Below are 13480 nucleotides of genomic sequence, written 5' to 3'. Positions count from 1 at the left end.
ACTCTTTCTCAGTCCTGACCAACAGTCTCTCTCTCTTATGAGTATACACAGTCACGATACACTGTATTCATTTTACCAATGGGTAAATTAAATCCCAGATGATGAGATTTTGTTCAAAAAGATTCACAGAACTGGAAACAGATCTTAAGGATTCTGATACCACATCCCAATGGACAGACATCGACTTTTTCAGGGCTTGCCTTATGATTTGTTGGGGTTAAGTTAACCAACAAAGCTAAGCTCAGACCAGTGTCTTTGACTAAAGATGAAATGGCTGAGTGAAATTAGGACAGTGTGCCTTTGGTTGATTGCATCCAGGAATTCAAGACTTAGAAGTAAATACTTTTTGTCTTTCCCCAATATCATTCTCTTTCTCCCCCCTCTCCCTTCCTGCCATCTCTCTCTGTATTTGGAAGCTCAACCCATCTGCTCCTACAAGAGAAGAAAGTCAGAACTATAGTTTGATTCAACAGAAAAAACAGATATAGGGGACAAGATGTCAGAAAGACTGCAGAGGAGTGCTACTAAGTAGTCAGCCCTTAAAGATAGGCTGAGTAATGCTGCAGTATAGGTTACCAAGTTATTTGGCAGGATTAGAATGAGAGGATTTTTTCTCTCTCTCTTGGATACATTCCTCCAGAGTTCAGCCAACTAAATGGAGTGGTGCAACAGGGAAACCTCATTGTTTTATGGGGAAGAGAGGGCCAGGTGAAGGAAAGAAGCAGTCCTGCTTTAAGGCTAGAAGTTTTGTAGCTCGAGGAAGAGGGATGAATGTCTGCAGAGGGGGAAGCACTGACAACCCACCCAGAGGGTCAGAGGTACCAGTGGCTAGAAAAAACACCAAGTGGTAAATAGGGAGAGAAAGTTGCTGGCTGCCGATAAGGGCAGGAACCCCTTGAAGAGGCATGACAAGCTTAGAGCAGAGCTCACTTCTTCTCGCCCTACCCCACCTTTTTATTTCACAAGGCCCAGCTTGCAGCTAACTGGCTACCGAAACAACCACAGGAAGGGAAGGCAGGGGATTGGCAGCACCTGGTCAGCTGACTTAGGGGGAGGGGTTAACTGGGATAAAAAATCTGCCTGAAGGCAGAGAGGCTGGGGGAATGTTTTCAGTGGTGGAGTAGGGCTGTTCAGGAGGAGAAGTCTCTGCTGATAGACTGAGTGGCAGTCCACAGGGTGTAGAGGACAGCACCTTTCTGTTGTTTTGAGTCAGGAAGGACCCTGGGAGAGGAGATGTGAAGACAGGCAGAACATGGAGGACTGTTATACCCTGGATGGGCCCTGTGTACTGAGTGCATCTGGAGGTCTATGGATGGTTCAGGTACTCCTAGGGAGTGCATGTGGTGGGCTGGGGTAGTTTATGTTGACACAATGAAGGACTTTTTACTGTCTCCTGCTTCCTCTACTCAGGTGTTGGTAGGACCTGGTGGACAGAGGCAGCTGTGAGGGTAGGTAGAGGCTACAGAGTGCTCAGCACCTCATTAATTTAGCTCTATGTTTTTCTTCTGTGTTAACCTTTCCTAATACTTTTGTGGTGGTTTTGGACAGGGAGTTGGGTGGCTGCCTCTGCCAGGTGGAGGCCTGGGAGTGGGTTGATGCCCCAGACAAAGATAGAGGGAGAGAAGGGCATCCCCACACTACCCAGGCAGGTCGGTAGCTGGAGAAGGAGGGGAGGCATGATAATGGAAACCAAAGTGAAAGAAATATTTTTGTGTTCAAATTATTGGTTGAACCTTGTACTAGCCATTAAACATAATTTGTTAACTAGTAAGTATCCAATGAGCCTTTCTACTTAAGTTCAATGTAAAAAATCTCTGGGAAACTGGAGACAACACAAACTTGCGTGAATCCATTGTGTCTTAGGACATAGCATCTGTCCAAGAAAGGGGATATTTATGCTGCCATATGGATATATAATACATTGTGAGGGATGATGGTACATTGAAAATACCAGGACTGGCCTTTATTAAGTACGGGCTTATTGTTTACAGCTAAGCCACATGAGCTCCTAGGGTAAAAACAGGCTTTAGGTTTGTCCCAAGTCAGATTGTCCTGGGTTTTGACACACAAAAAAAGTTCAGGGACAGTTTTTACATACACAGATTAAAGAGCAGTTAGCCCCAATTGTCCCGGGGGAAAAAAAGTGTTATCTTGGGGTGTAGACAGACATGCAGCCCCCTGCTGTAATTGAGAATGCTTTACAGGAAGTGTTCTGAGTTACAACGATCCCCTGGATCAAACAGAAGTTCACTGTTGGTTCCAGGGGGAAGGGGAATCTAGCTGTTGGCTGCAAGACTTTAGTTGGGTTCCCGTAGCAATGGCCTCTCCTCCCTCCCAGCCTATCCCTGTTTTCAGAATGGCAGGGGGGAAATGGAGCAGAGGGAGCTCATTCTAGGGGTTCTCCAGCTAGGCCTGTAGGGTGTGGTGAGTGAATTGGAGCCCCCTTCTGCCACCTCAAGAAGGCTTCAATGTGTCTGTCACATCCTCCAACGAGGACTGAAAAAACTCTAGACCAAAGTCCCTCTGCTCCCTGTCTCCTCCCCATTCTGAAAAGAGCTTAGAGACTGGCAGGCAGGCAGACATGTTACAGAAGACTCTGTTTTGAAATGTCTTCATATGAACCCTCATGCAATGAGGGTTAAGATTTTCACCCAAATGGTCATTTTTGAAGTGATCTGCAGCCATATACTTGTGTCTGGTCATGGCTATAGTCTTCTTTCTGTGGCCAGATTGGGTAAAAAATGTCACTTTTATCTGTGTCCTTGGTTCTTCACAGGTACCTCACTGGTATTTAAAGTGGGGCAATGTGCTTGTATGTCTGTAGGATCTCAGAATAAAAGGAATTGTCCTGGGAGAAATCTAACATGTGTTTAGCCTTAGAAGTACAATGAAAACCACAGTATGAAATCAAGACTAAAAGTATCTGAAATTATAACAGCCTCAGCCATTTGATATGAGACCAAGGGTTTTTGGTTTAAGTTGCAAGATCATAAAACAAAGAAGGCAGAAGGGTCAAAACACAGGGAAGAGAAAAGGCTGGTGGTAGAAACCACAGACAGTCAAATCTTGAAGGCCTCAGTCAAAAGTCCCACTGCAATCAATCAGCCTGATTCTCCATTGCACTGCATGCACCTCATGTAGTCATTTACACTAGTGCAAAGTGAACACAACAATGATGAAAATGTGATCAGTCAGATGAGTAATCACTTTGCAATCACTTTGTGCTTAGGTAACTGATTATACATAAATTAGGCAACTGACAGCCTTGCCTAATGGATTTAGAGCAGAACACTGACAGTAATTCACCCTTCTCAAAATACTGAGCTGCCAAATTCTTAGGAGCCCTGACTTACAGTTGAAGAGGATGAAATCAACAGATCTAATAATAGTTTAAATCTTCTATGTGAACAGATTTAATCATCTCATTCCAGTCTCTCAAAGTATCCAAATCACAAAATCTTTTGCTGCTTTCAGAATTAACTGACTCTCTTGGCAGCTGGAGCCCACAAGCCAAAGGAAATTGAACTTATCCCTGCAAATAATCCCTTTGGGTCATGGCTAAGGTATATTTGGTGGTAGTTGACCTAGAAAAATGCATGCTGCTTCTGATGATTACCTCTTTTCTCCTAACCGATTATTATTACTTTATCCTTAAAGAACTACCTTATTTTCTCAGCTCCATAATTTGCTTCTATATTTTTTACCACTGCACACAACTGACAGTGAGATCAAACATTTATGAAGATTGCATTCATTTTGAAAGTCAAGTCTGAATGCGTTTCTTTAAGGTGCACTTTAATTCAGTGGTATGTAACCTCTGGCCTGCAGGCCCAATGTGGACTATGGGGCTGTGTCATCTGGTACAGAATTTTGGTGGTGTGGATGCGGTGATGGCATTAATTGCCCTGGCTACCAGAGTTGTAGCAACTAATACTGCCAATCATGGATGACTGGTGCCTCCCAAGCCTGGCAGGGCACCAGCAGGGCACAACTGGAGGGGGGTGGTCCCCCAGTGGCCAGCTGGTGAGAGGGTTCCCCAGCGGCCAATCGCCAAACACGCCAGTGGCATGGTGCCAGTGGAACTGCTGGCATTTCCGTTGCTGGCACTTCCACCGCTGACATGCCACCAGCAGAGCCAATTTCAGGGGAGGCACTAGTGCTCTCCGCACCCCCCCCCCCCCCCCCCCACCCCCAGCCTCACTGTCAGGGCGGGCACCAGCACTCTTCTCAAGGAGGGCACGTACCCCCCCTGTACCTCCCCTATGCGTTGCCGATGCTGCCGCTGTTTCTCTGCTACCAAACTTCTGGACAAGTGGGGAGCCCCTAGGCTGGATGACACAACCAATATACTGGATTGCAAGGTTGTATCACAGTCAGATTGTGCAGGTGCAAAGGCTTGTGCTGGATTTTACCAGCAGGCTGACCCCATCCATCAACCCTACATTGGATCTGGCTGTGGACTGGCCCCATCCACAGAACTGGAAGGTTCAGCACCATCTGTGGACTGGCCCCATCCACAGAACTGGAAGGGTCAGCACCAGAACTGCTTTAATTAAATTATTGAACTGGATGCAAGGAAACCTTGGTAAAATGTTATGGTCTGTAATGCACAGGATGCAGGCATACTAAATGAGCTGTTCTGGCTTTAAAATCTATAATTGAATCAATCGGATTGAAAATAAGCATTCTTTGTCCAAATAGAAAACCAATTAGTAGTGGATCAAAGACTGAAAGAGAAATTTCTTTGTATGAAGAAAAATTTCAAGAATATCTATTATAATAGTAAAAGTGATGCTTGACACTCATTTCTGGAGTTTGTGAAAGCACACTATACTTTTTATGGGCAGTGTATATGTTTCTGACTGCCAGTTACATAGGCAATTATTTGCTATGGAAACAATACAGAAAAACAGCACCTCTACACAAGTAATAATGTTATAGCAGATTAAGATTTTACCTGCTATTCACTTGTGAATGTATCACTAGGTAATACATTACTATCATGTAATTTTAGAAGGCACCGCTTGAGTTTTCAGCTCTTTGCAAGCAAACAGGAAATGGTTCACTGTGGAGAGTGGCTTACAATTTCAGTCTTATGCACAAACATTGCATGACTAAAACAAATAGGGCTAGTTATTTGATTAAAGCTTTCAAAAGCAGGTTGGAAGGGTCTCATATCATGGAAAAGGGATAGATGATGCTATTGTAAGAAGGGGTTGCTAGAAATAGAAATATTTCACCTGAAACAGAGTAATAAGCAGCAAAAGACAATTTGTTTAGGTCCTGTAGTGATAAAAGTTATACGTTAGAGATGCTCCCTAGTTTAGAAGAGTTGGGAATTAAAAGATGGTCCCTCAGAAAGGCAAAGGGTGTGAAAAGTTTCCTACTGCTCCACACTACATTTTGTTTAGTTTTCATAAATAAATGCCTGCCTGTATTTACTGAACCTGGTGATCACTACTGTTTCCACTAACTTAATTTACTTCATTGTGCCCTAACATTTAAATCAAGCACATGCTTAAATGCTGTCCATTTCCTGAATCAGGTCCCAGCTACTTTCCTGAACTGAGATGGGCTTAAATGCTTTCCTGAATCTTGTCCAAATTGTGCTCTGTTTATCTGTCTGCTGTACCATGAAATAAACAATTTCTCTTCTGCATTTCATGACTTCTGCAATCAACGAGGATTTACAGAAGCTTTTGAAAAAAATGGATTTCATTAATGTTAATCTGTCAGTGAGAAAATGTCAAAGGTGAAGAGAGACAGCATGGAAGATCTTACTTTATTCTGGAGTTAGATCCTGTGTGAAGATATTTTTATGAAAGGTTGAGCAGGAGGGAATATGTCACATTTCTTTTGAGCCTTGTCAAAAAGGTATTCACATATTGAAGGGAACCTTTAATTTACATGACAGACAGAGTAACATTCTTTACTTCAATATTATTATTGAAATTTGTTTGGTCTTTTGTTTCCTTGTCGTTATTAATATCTTGGGGCATAGTCTTTTACTGTTCATTTCTGTCATTCCTTTTATCTGATGTAACTTTTACCAAGGATACTGTTCTTTCTGTGACTTAAATGTTGCAAAAGCAATTAGTCTGATTTACTGCAAAAAATCTTAGGTAAAATAGTGAGTAGAAAATATAAATATTGTATTCAACTGGCTGCCATTAATGTTTACCATCAACCTCTTCTGAACAGAAACAGAACTGCTCCGCTGTATTGTGCAGAAAAAATGCAAAGTCCTAAGTGGCTATGGACTTCTTACAATTTTTTCTCTACCCTTATTGGGTGTTCTTCTTCTGAATCAACTGCTATCAAGACTGGGTAAGAAAGAGCTCTGTTCTCCTATGGCAATTTCTATTGCTATAGCAGGTTTAAACTAAGATTATGGCTGTTTATTTTTTAACAAAGCACACAGATCCCATTCTTGAAAATGAGGAGCCTGACTTTGCTTACTTTCCCTGGCAATAATTCAGTGGAACTAATCTCAATTTACAGTAAATTTAAAAGACAAATCACTAGAAATTAGATTGAATCAAAACTCCCATTTCAAACATTCCTTAATCAGAACCTGAATATGGACACTAATTTTACAACTTGTTCCTAGCTCCTAGTAGACTGAACCTCATTATGATGTTAGAAATAAAGCTGTGCCTGCTTTATAAATCTGTACTATATCTAACAAAATATAGTTAGGCTGTTGAGAGGGACAACTATCTTAAAACATATATAATGAACATCTTAATAAGAGTTGTACCTTTTTCCATAAATGCTTTGACCCAATACAAGGGGAAGATTCTTTATTCTGATGTATCTAGTCTGCACGCTGTATGTAAAATACAGGACTTTTTTTTTTTTTTTTTTTTTTTTAAGTAAGCATTTGCTAGAAAGCTTACACAGCCAACAGGCTCAAAAAAGAAAGAACTTGACAAAGGATGATTTCACTCAAATTACCCTATGCACTTCCCAATGAAGTTGTGTTTCTTCTGGTGGAGAAGATAAAGGATGAGGTATGGGTGGAAAACCCATTAACAATTATATAATGGCCAAAATATTCCTTCAATATTTTTAGAAGTAAACTGGAAATAATTTTTCATAGTTTCTTTGGACAAATAGTGCTAGTAAAATTATTTGTCCAATAACACCTTCATTTCACCTTAACTGAAGTAGCTGGATTTTGAATATGTTCCTATCCTTACCCCCAATTAAAACTGAAATGTATTATGCAAAGGCAAAATTTGAAAAATGAATCTAATAACCCAAGATTGTGTAAATTTAATTGACTTTTTTTTCCCTTTACAAGCTTCAAATGTATATCATGCCTGAAACATTCAAATAGCCTAGAAGTTTATGATTTTGCCCAGAACTGCATGAAATATCCAATGCTACATGACTTTCTTACTAACGCACGTGTAACTAGAAGTTTAAATGATTCTTTGTGCTTGTAAACCCACTAAAAGTGAAATTAAGAAAAACATTAACTTGTCCTCTAAAAATAAAACTGTTTAATATCACATGCATCTATTTACAAGATGGATATGATATATCATGACCAGGGATCCCAGTTGTCCATTTCCCATGGAAAAATGAGAAAAATGTGGATTTTTCATTTTAACACAGAAACACATGGATTTCCACTTCTGTAAAGAGGTCTCTGCAGGCTGGCAGAGTTCCAGCCTGTGAGGGCTGGGGGGAAGCAGGAGAAAGGTGGTTAGGTAGGGGGCACCATGTTCATGTACAGTCTCACACTTTCACATGGACACCAGGCAGCCTGGAGAGCAGTTCCTGCAGGTAGGTCTGTCAGGTTAAATGAGAGATTGAGGCCCCCCATAGGGATGGAGGAAGGCAGTTGGGCAGGGGTGGGGCTGAAGCTGCTGCCCAGCCAGAGTGGTGCATGGGGCTTAAGGCCTGGGGCCATGTGTGGCTGCAGGGCCCAGGCAGAGAGAAGGATGGGACCATGGGCAACTAGTCCAGGGGATAGTGGGGAGGGGCTGGCTCCCCGTTAGTGTGCGCACTCCAGGCGGGGGGGCAAGGAGGCATATACCCCCAGATCTGTGTGTAGGACAGGGGAGGGCTGCCTGATGTGGGTTCATGCTCCTTGCCCCTGCTGCCCTCCAGCCCAGTGGGTGGGACCCAGTGTGGCAGAGCAGAGTGGAGCCAGGTAAGGAAGCTCCTTGCTGCTGCAAACCCTGCACCACCCTAGCGAGGCACCCTGCCCATGTGAGGTGTGTGGGTGCAGGCTGCCCATTGTGGGTTTGAACTTCTTGCCTTGCTGTCCTCCCTCTGGGGCCTCTGCAGCCCAGCAAGCAGGACTCAGAATGGCAGGGCAGAGTGGGGCTCGGCAAGGAAGTTCAGTGCCACCTCTGGGAGCTCTGCACCACCATGGTGAGGCACTCCTTGCCCACCCTGGCTCAGGTTGTGCCGCCTCCTGATGCTAGGTTTAGGTGCAGATATTCAAAATGCTCAAGGTGGAACTATGTTGCTGTTAAGTCATGCTGTTTTCTGTAAGTGGTATACTTTAGATTGGTAGCAAACAGAACACATATTTGCCTTTTAGTGTGGGTTGGGGTGGGGAGCAAATCTTAGACCCGATTCTGTCATTTTTAAACCAGGCTTTGTGTGCTGAACTTTTATTCTCTTGTGGCTATGGATTAGTTTCTAATCATGTATACTGGTAAAAGTGTAATGTGGATAACATGGCTAGGAGAATAGTAAAGCACTGGTACAGGCTATCAAGAGAGGTTATAGAATCACCATCCTCGGCGGTTTTTACGACCCAGTTTGGATAAAGCTTTGGCTGGGATGATATAGTTGGCAATAGTCCTGCTTTCAGCAGGGTGTGGGATTAGATGATCTCCTGAGATCCCTTCCGTGCGGGCCGGGAGCGACCCAAGCCCTTTTCCGTGCTGCCCGCGGGCTGTGGCCAGCAGCCCGGGCACGCCAGGTCGGAGACGGAAGGCCGTCGAGCTGGAATTAGCCACAGACGCGTATCGGTAGTTTTAAAGATTGTTTACTTACACCGAGATGGCAGTGGTGTAGGCTGGAAAGCTTGATTGAGTTGCAGTTACAGACAGACAACACAGACGGTCTCGTGGAGGGTGCTAGGCTCCACGGTGCAGAGCTCCGGGCCGCCACGCTCCTCTGGATCTCACACAGTGTTTCTATTCCCCTGCCGTGTTCCCAGAGTCCCCACGAGATGGATTTGGAGTCCTCTTCGGCTTGGGCGGAAACTGCTCAAGCCTCTTATATGGCTAACAGGCCAATCATTAGCCGCCACGTGTGAATAATTTAACACTAGCCAATCACGGGGAACGAATTTGCATACCGGTGGCGGGAACTCTTTTGCACCGTGCATTCCTCTTGCAACATGAGCAATGCACCCTGCAAAAGAAGTTGCAGAAAAGGCGGGAAACTCGTCCCTGCACCGGGGTTTCCCCTTACTACAGGAAACTCTCCCGTGCAATGCTCTGCAACTTGGCGGGGATAATTCTGGTGCCGAAGCACACACACAATCATGCCTTTTGGGTCATGACACCTTCCAATCCTAGTTTTCTATTATTCTATGAACAGTCTTGATGATATTGCTTTTATGCTGGATGCTTAAGTGGTTGATGATCATGCTCAAAGATTCCATAAATAGTTCAATGACAAATTGGGACAGATTGGTATCAAGTGGAGTTGTTTCCCAGGAGTTTGTCCTAGTACAGTACTGTTCAATATTTTCATTAATAGCTTGAAATGTGGAATTGAGCATACATTTATTAAATTTGCAGATGACAGCAAGCTGGGTAGAATTGTAAGCACTGTAGAGGACAGGATTAAGATTCAAAATAACCTTGATAAAATTGACAAAAATTGTCTGATATAAGAAGGATGAAACCAAGTAAGGGGAAATGCCAAGGACCACAGTTGGGAAGGAAAAATTAAATGTATAAATACAAAAAGGGGAACTACTGGCTAGATACAATAGTGCAGAAAAAGGACCTCAGTTTATACTGGATCCCCAGCTGAATGAGTCAACTGTGTAATATTGCTACAAAAAAAGCTCAGAACATAATGAGAGGGATTATTACATAAAGCCACAAGAGTGATTCTTCCACTCTGTTTAGCATTGAAGAGGCCCCAGTGTCAAGTTTTGTCCATACTGAATGAATTAAAAATAATCCTGAGGAGTGTAGCACAAATATTTAGAGGTCTAAAAAACATAATCTGACTACCTGCAATACAAAAACAGATATTATAATGAGAATAACCAATTGTTCTTTGTCCACTTGGGTCAGTACAAGAAATAATGGGTTTAAACTGAAACAAAAAAGATTTATGTTAGATATTAGAAAAAAAGCTGTCAAACTAAGAGGGTGCTTAGGTACTGAACAGATTATCTGGAGAGCTTTCTAATTAGAATCTCCATCACTGATTTTTTTTTTAAATTACTGATTAAACAAAATTTGGATTGGAGTAGATGACTTCTTGAGGTTCCTTTCATCTCTATTTTTCTACAATTCTGGAAGACAAATTTACAATTCTGAACTATTTATGAATTCTTCTCCTGAGCTCTATTAATTTCTTTGAAGTTGCCCGAAGGGCCTGATTCATACAAACTGTTACTCCCTTGACTTCACTCAACTACGCAGGCCCTGAATTTACCCAGAAGGCTGTATACTATGAAGTGGTATTTTTTTTCTCAGAATTTACTAAGCATATAATTAGTATTAGCTTTTCCAGTACTCCAATTCGTTGCATAGGTTTCACTGCTTATAGTCTGATTCTTCCCACCCCATTCCCTCTGTTCTCCTTTCTGTTAAAGTAGTGCTGCATCATTGTTGCTATATTGAAGTAATTTTGCAGTAACTCTAGAATAAAATGATTGATATCCATTCAAATGAAAGACATCGAGAGCTATGTTCCATAGAAAATATAAATTTATTGTATAGGCAATTTTTTCCACATCTGACTACTACAGGTTATCTTACTTTCCTCTACAGCAGCAGCATAGGCCTGTGTCAAAGACAGGACACCATTCATCTGATAAAGTACTGCAATTTCTATGTTCCTAATGATTTTCCAATTAATGGACTTAAATCACATTTAATAGAGCTTTTATAAACTCAAGGAAGAAACTGTGTTTATATACTGCTTGTTCCACAGTGCTGGGGAAAGAAGAGCGCAATCCTAGTCTTCTGAAGCATATTTAATACTTTAATAGGGACCTAAATACTTCATCATATACTTATGTTTGAAAATAATTTAACATTGTGAAATACATAATTTAGAAAAAATATACTTTTGGGAATCTGATGAATGTGATCAAGACATTCATTATACTTCAGGAGGTGCCAGTCTGCAATGAAATACCATTAATGCAGTGTGTATCTCACAATTTATGCAAGTTCTATGGCAGGACAGTCCAAATTCTTAGCAGGAAGGGGTGATCAGCTGGGGACACATGACACATGGTGCTGGGACCACTTCAGTGGGGCCTGCCACCCCCTCATTTCCATAGCTAAAGGCTTCCCTGCTGCCCTGCACCACGGGCTCACCTGAAACTGCCGGCTGCATTAAGTCATGCCACCCTGCCCTCTGGGGCAGAGGCAGGGGCAGGAAATGAAAACCAGAGAAGGAAAAGGAGCCTAAAGATCTGTAGCAGTAGCTGAATCAATGAGGGAAACAGTGGCCATGGGAAGCCCAGAGGCCTCAGATTAATCCCTCATGGGACATGTGCGACCCACAGCCACTTGTTAGAGAACACTATTCTAAAGGATGAGCCCTGGAAAAGATAGGCAGAGGACGTAATAAATACCAATTTGCCTGAGGCCACAGCTCTGAAAAAATGCCCTAGGCCACAGTTGGCTTTCCAGGCACCAGAAGTTGTGAGTAGTGTTGAAAACGAAGAGGTTAGTCCAATGGTTCTCAACTGCTGGGGTGTTACAGCACCCCAGGATGCCATGAAAACCCATCAAAGATGCAATGCCACAACCACTGATGCCGATGCCAACCCCATGGGGTGAAATTGCCCCATGCACCTCTTTTCAGGAGGCATGTCAGAGCCAAACTGAAGCTGATTCAGCAGCAAGGCATGCCTACCTGCAGTATGCAGATCTACCTAGTGGAACCTCATTTAATTTCAGGCTGCTGCTGCCACTAGGTAGAACTGTTCCATGCATCTCCATTTTCAGAAGCAATGTTGAAGCCAAGCTAATAAAAGCTGCGACAGAAACAGCATGCCTGATGCAGACAGACTTTCTCCTGCAGCTGCTTCTCAGTTTGGCTCTAACGTGCCTCCTGAAACCAGAGGCATATGAGATAGTTCCACATTCCCTGTGAACCTCTGTTTCTGGGAGAGACCCTGCAGGATCAGACTGGGAAGGCCTATGGCAAGAGCACACATTCCTATGACAGCCACTTCCCATTCTGGTTCTGCAGGAGATACAAGGTGTGGTGGGGTGAACATAATACAATCATAATATGTAATCAATTACTAACATATTCCTTAAAAAAATGACAATGTTTATTATAATATGCATGATATATTTGCATTAAATATTGAAGTAGGGTGCTGCTAATTTGAAAAGTTTTGCCTTGAGTCTAAAAAGGTTGGGAACCACTGGTTTAGTCCAACGCCCCATGAATTTGCTTCTCTAGAGCCACCACCAGTGCAGGCTAATATGCAGCGGCTATTACCTGTGGAAGGTATGTGGTTCTAAAGTATGATTCCCTTCTGTCAGAAAAGATGACTTCATCTGTGGTAGACAATGTTTCAGAGGGAAAATTCAGCAATGGTTTCACATTGCATTTATTAAAGAAACAACAAAGGAAGGCTTTGGCTTTCATGACCACAGCCCACTCTTTGGCGAGAGAGGCAGCGAGCTGCTGGGAAGAGATGGCCTCCACCTCTCTCCCCTAGGGAGGAGGCTCTTCTCAGCCAGACTGGCTGACCTACTCCATCGGGCTTTAAACTAAGCCCGTTGGGGGACGGGCACTCTCCATAAATAATCAAAATACTGCTCCAACTATCTGTCACTCAAAGTGTTGGTGTGTGTATGTGGAGATTCAGCATTTTGAAGACAGTGGGCAGAAGGTAGTTGGGTGCATGTTGAAAGGGAAGCTTGTTGGAGAGGCCACTGGAAGTCTGACACCCTAGTAGTATAGAGTTAAGAACTCGTCCTCCTGCTTAACACAAATAATTATGACTTCATAGGGATAATGGAGACCTGGTGGGACTCTACCCATGACTGGACCACGGTTATAGACAACTATACCTTGTACAGGAGAGATCGAGTAAAAGGGGCGGGGGTGTAGCTCTCTATGTTAAGGAAAGCTATGTGTCCCTGCAAGCTGATGTTGGTGACCAGGGTGGATGACTGGAGGCCCTCTGGGTTAAAATCCATGGGGAACATGGCACAGGGGACACAATGGTGGGAGTTTATTACAGACCTCCCACTCAAAGTCCTGAGCTTGACCAGGAGTTTGCCCAGGA

This window comes from Alligator sinensis, unplaced genomic scaffold (assembly GCF_000455745.1).
Source record: "Alligator sinensis unplaced genomic scaffold, ASM45574v1 scaffold442_1, whole genome shotgun sequence".
Lineage (NCBI taxonomy): Eukaryota > Metazoa > Chordata > Crocodylia > Alligatoridae > Alligator > Alligator sinensis.
This window is presented reverse-complemented; position numbering follows the sequence as displayed.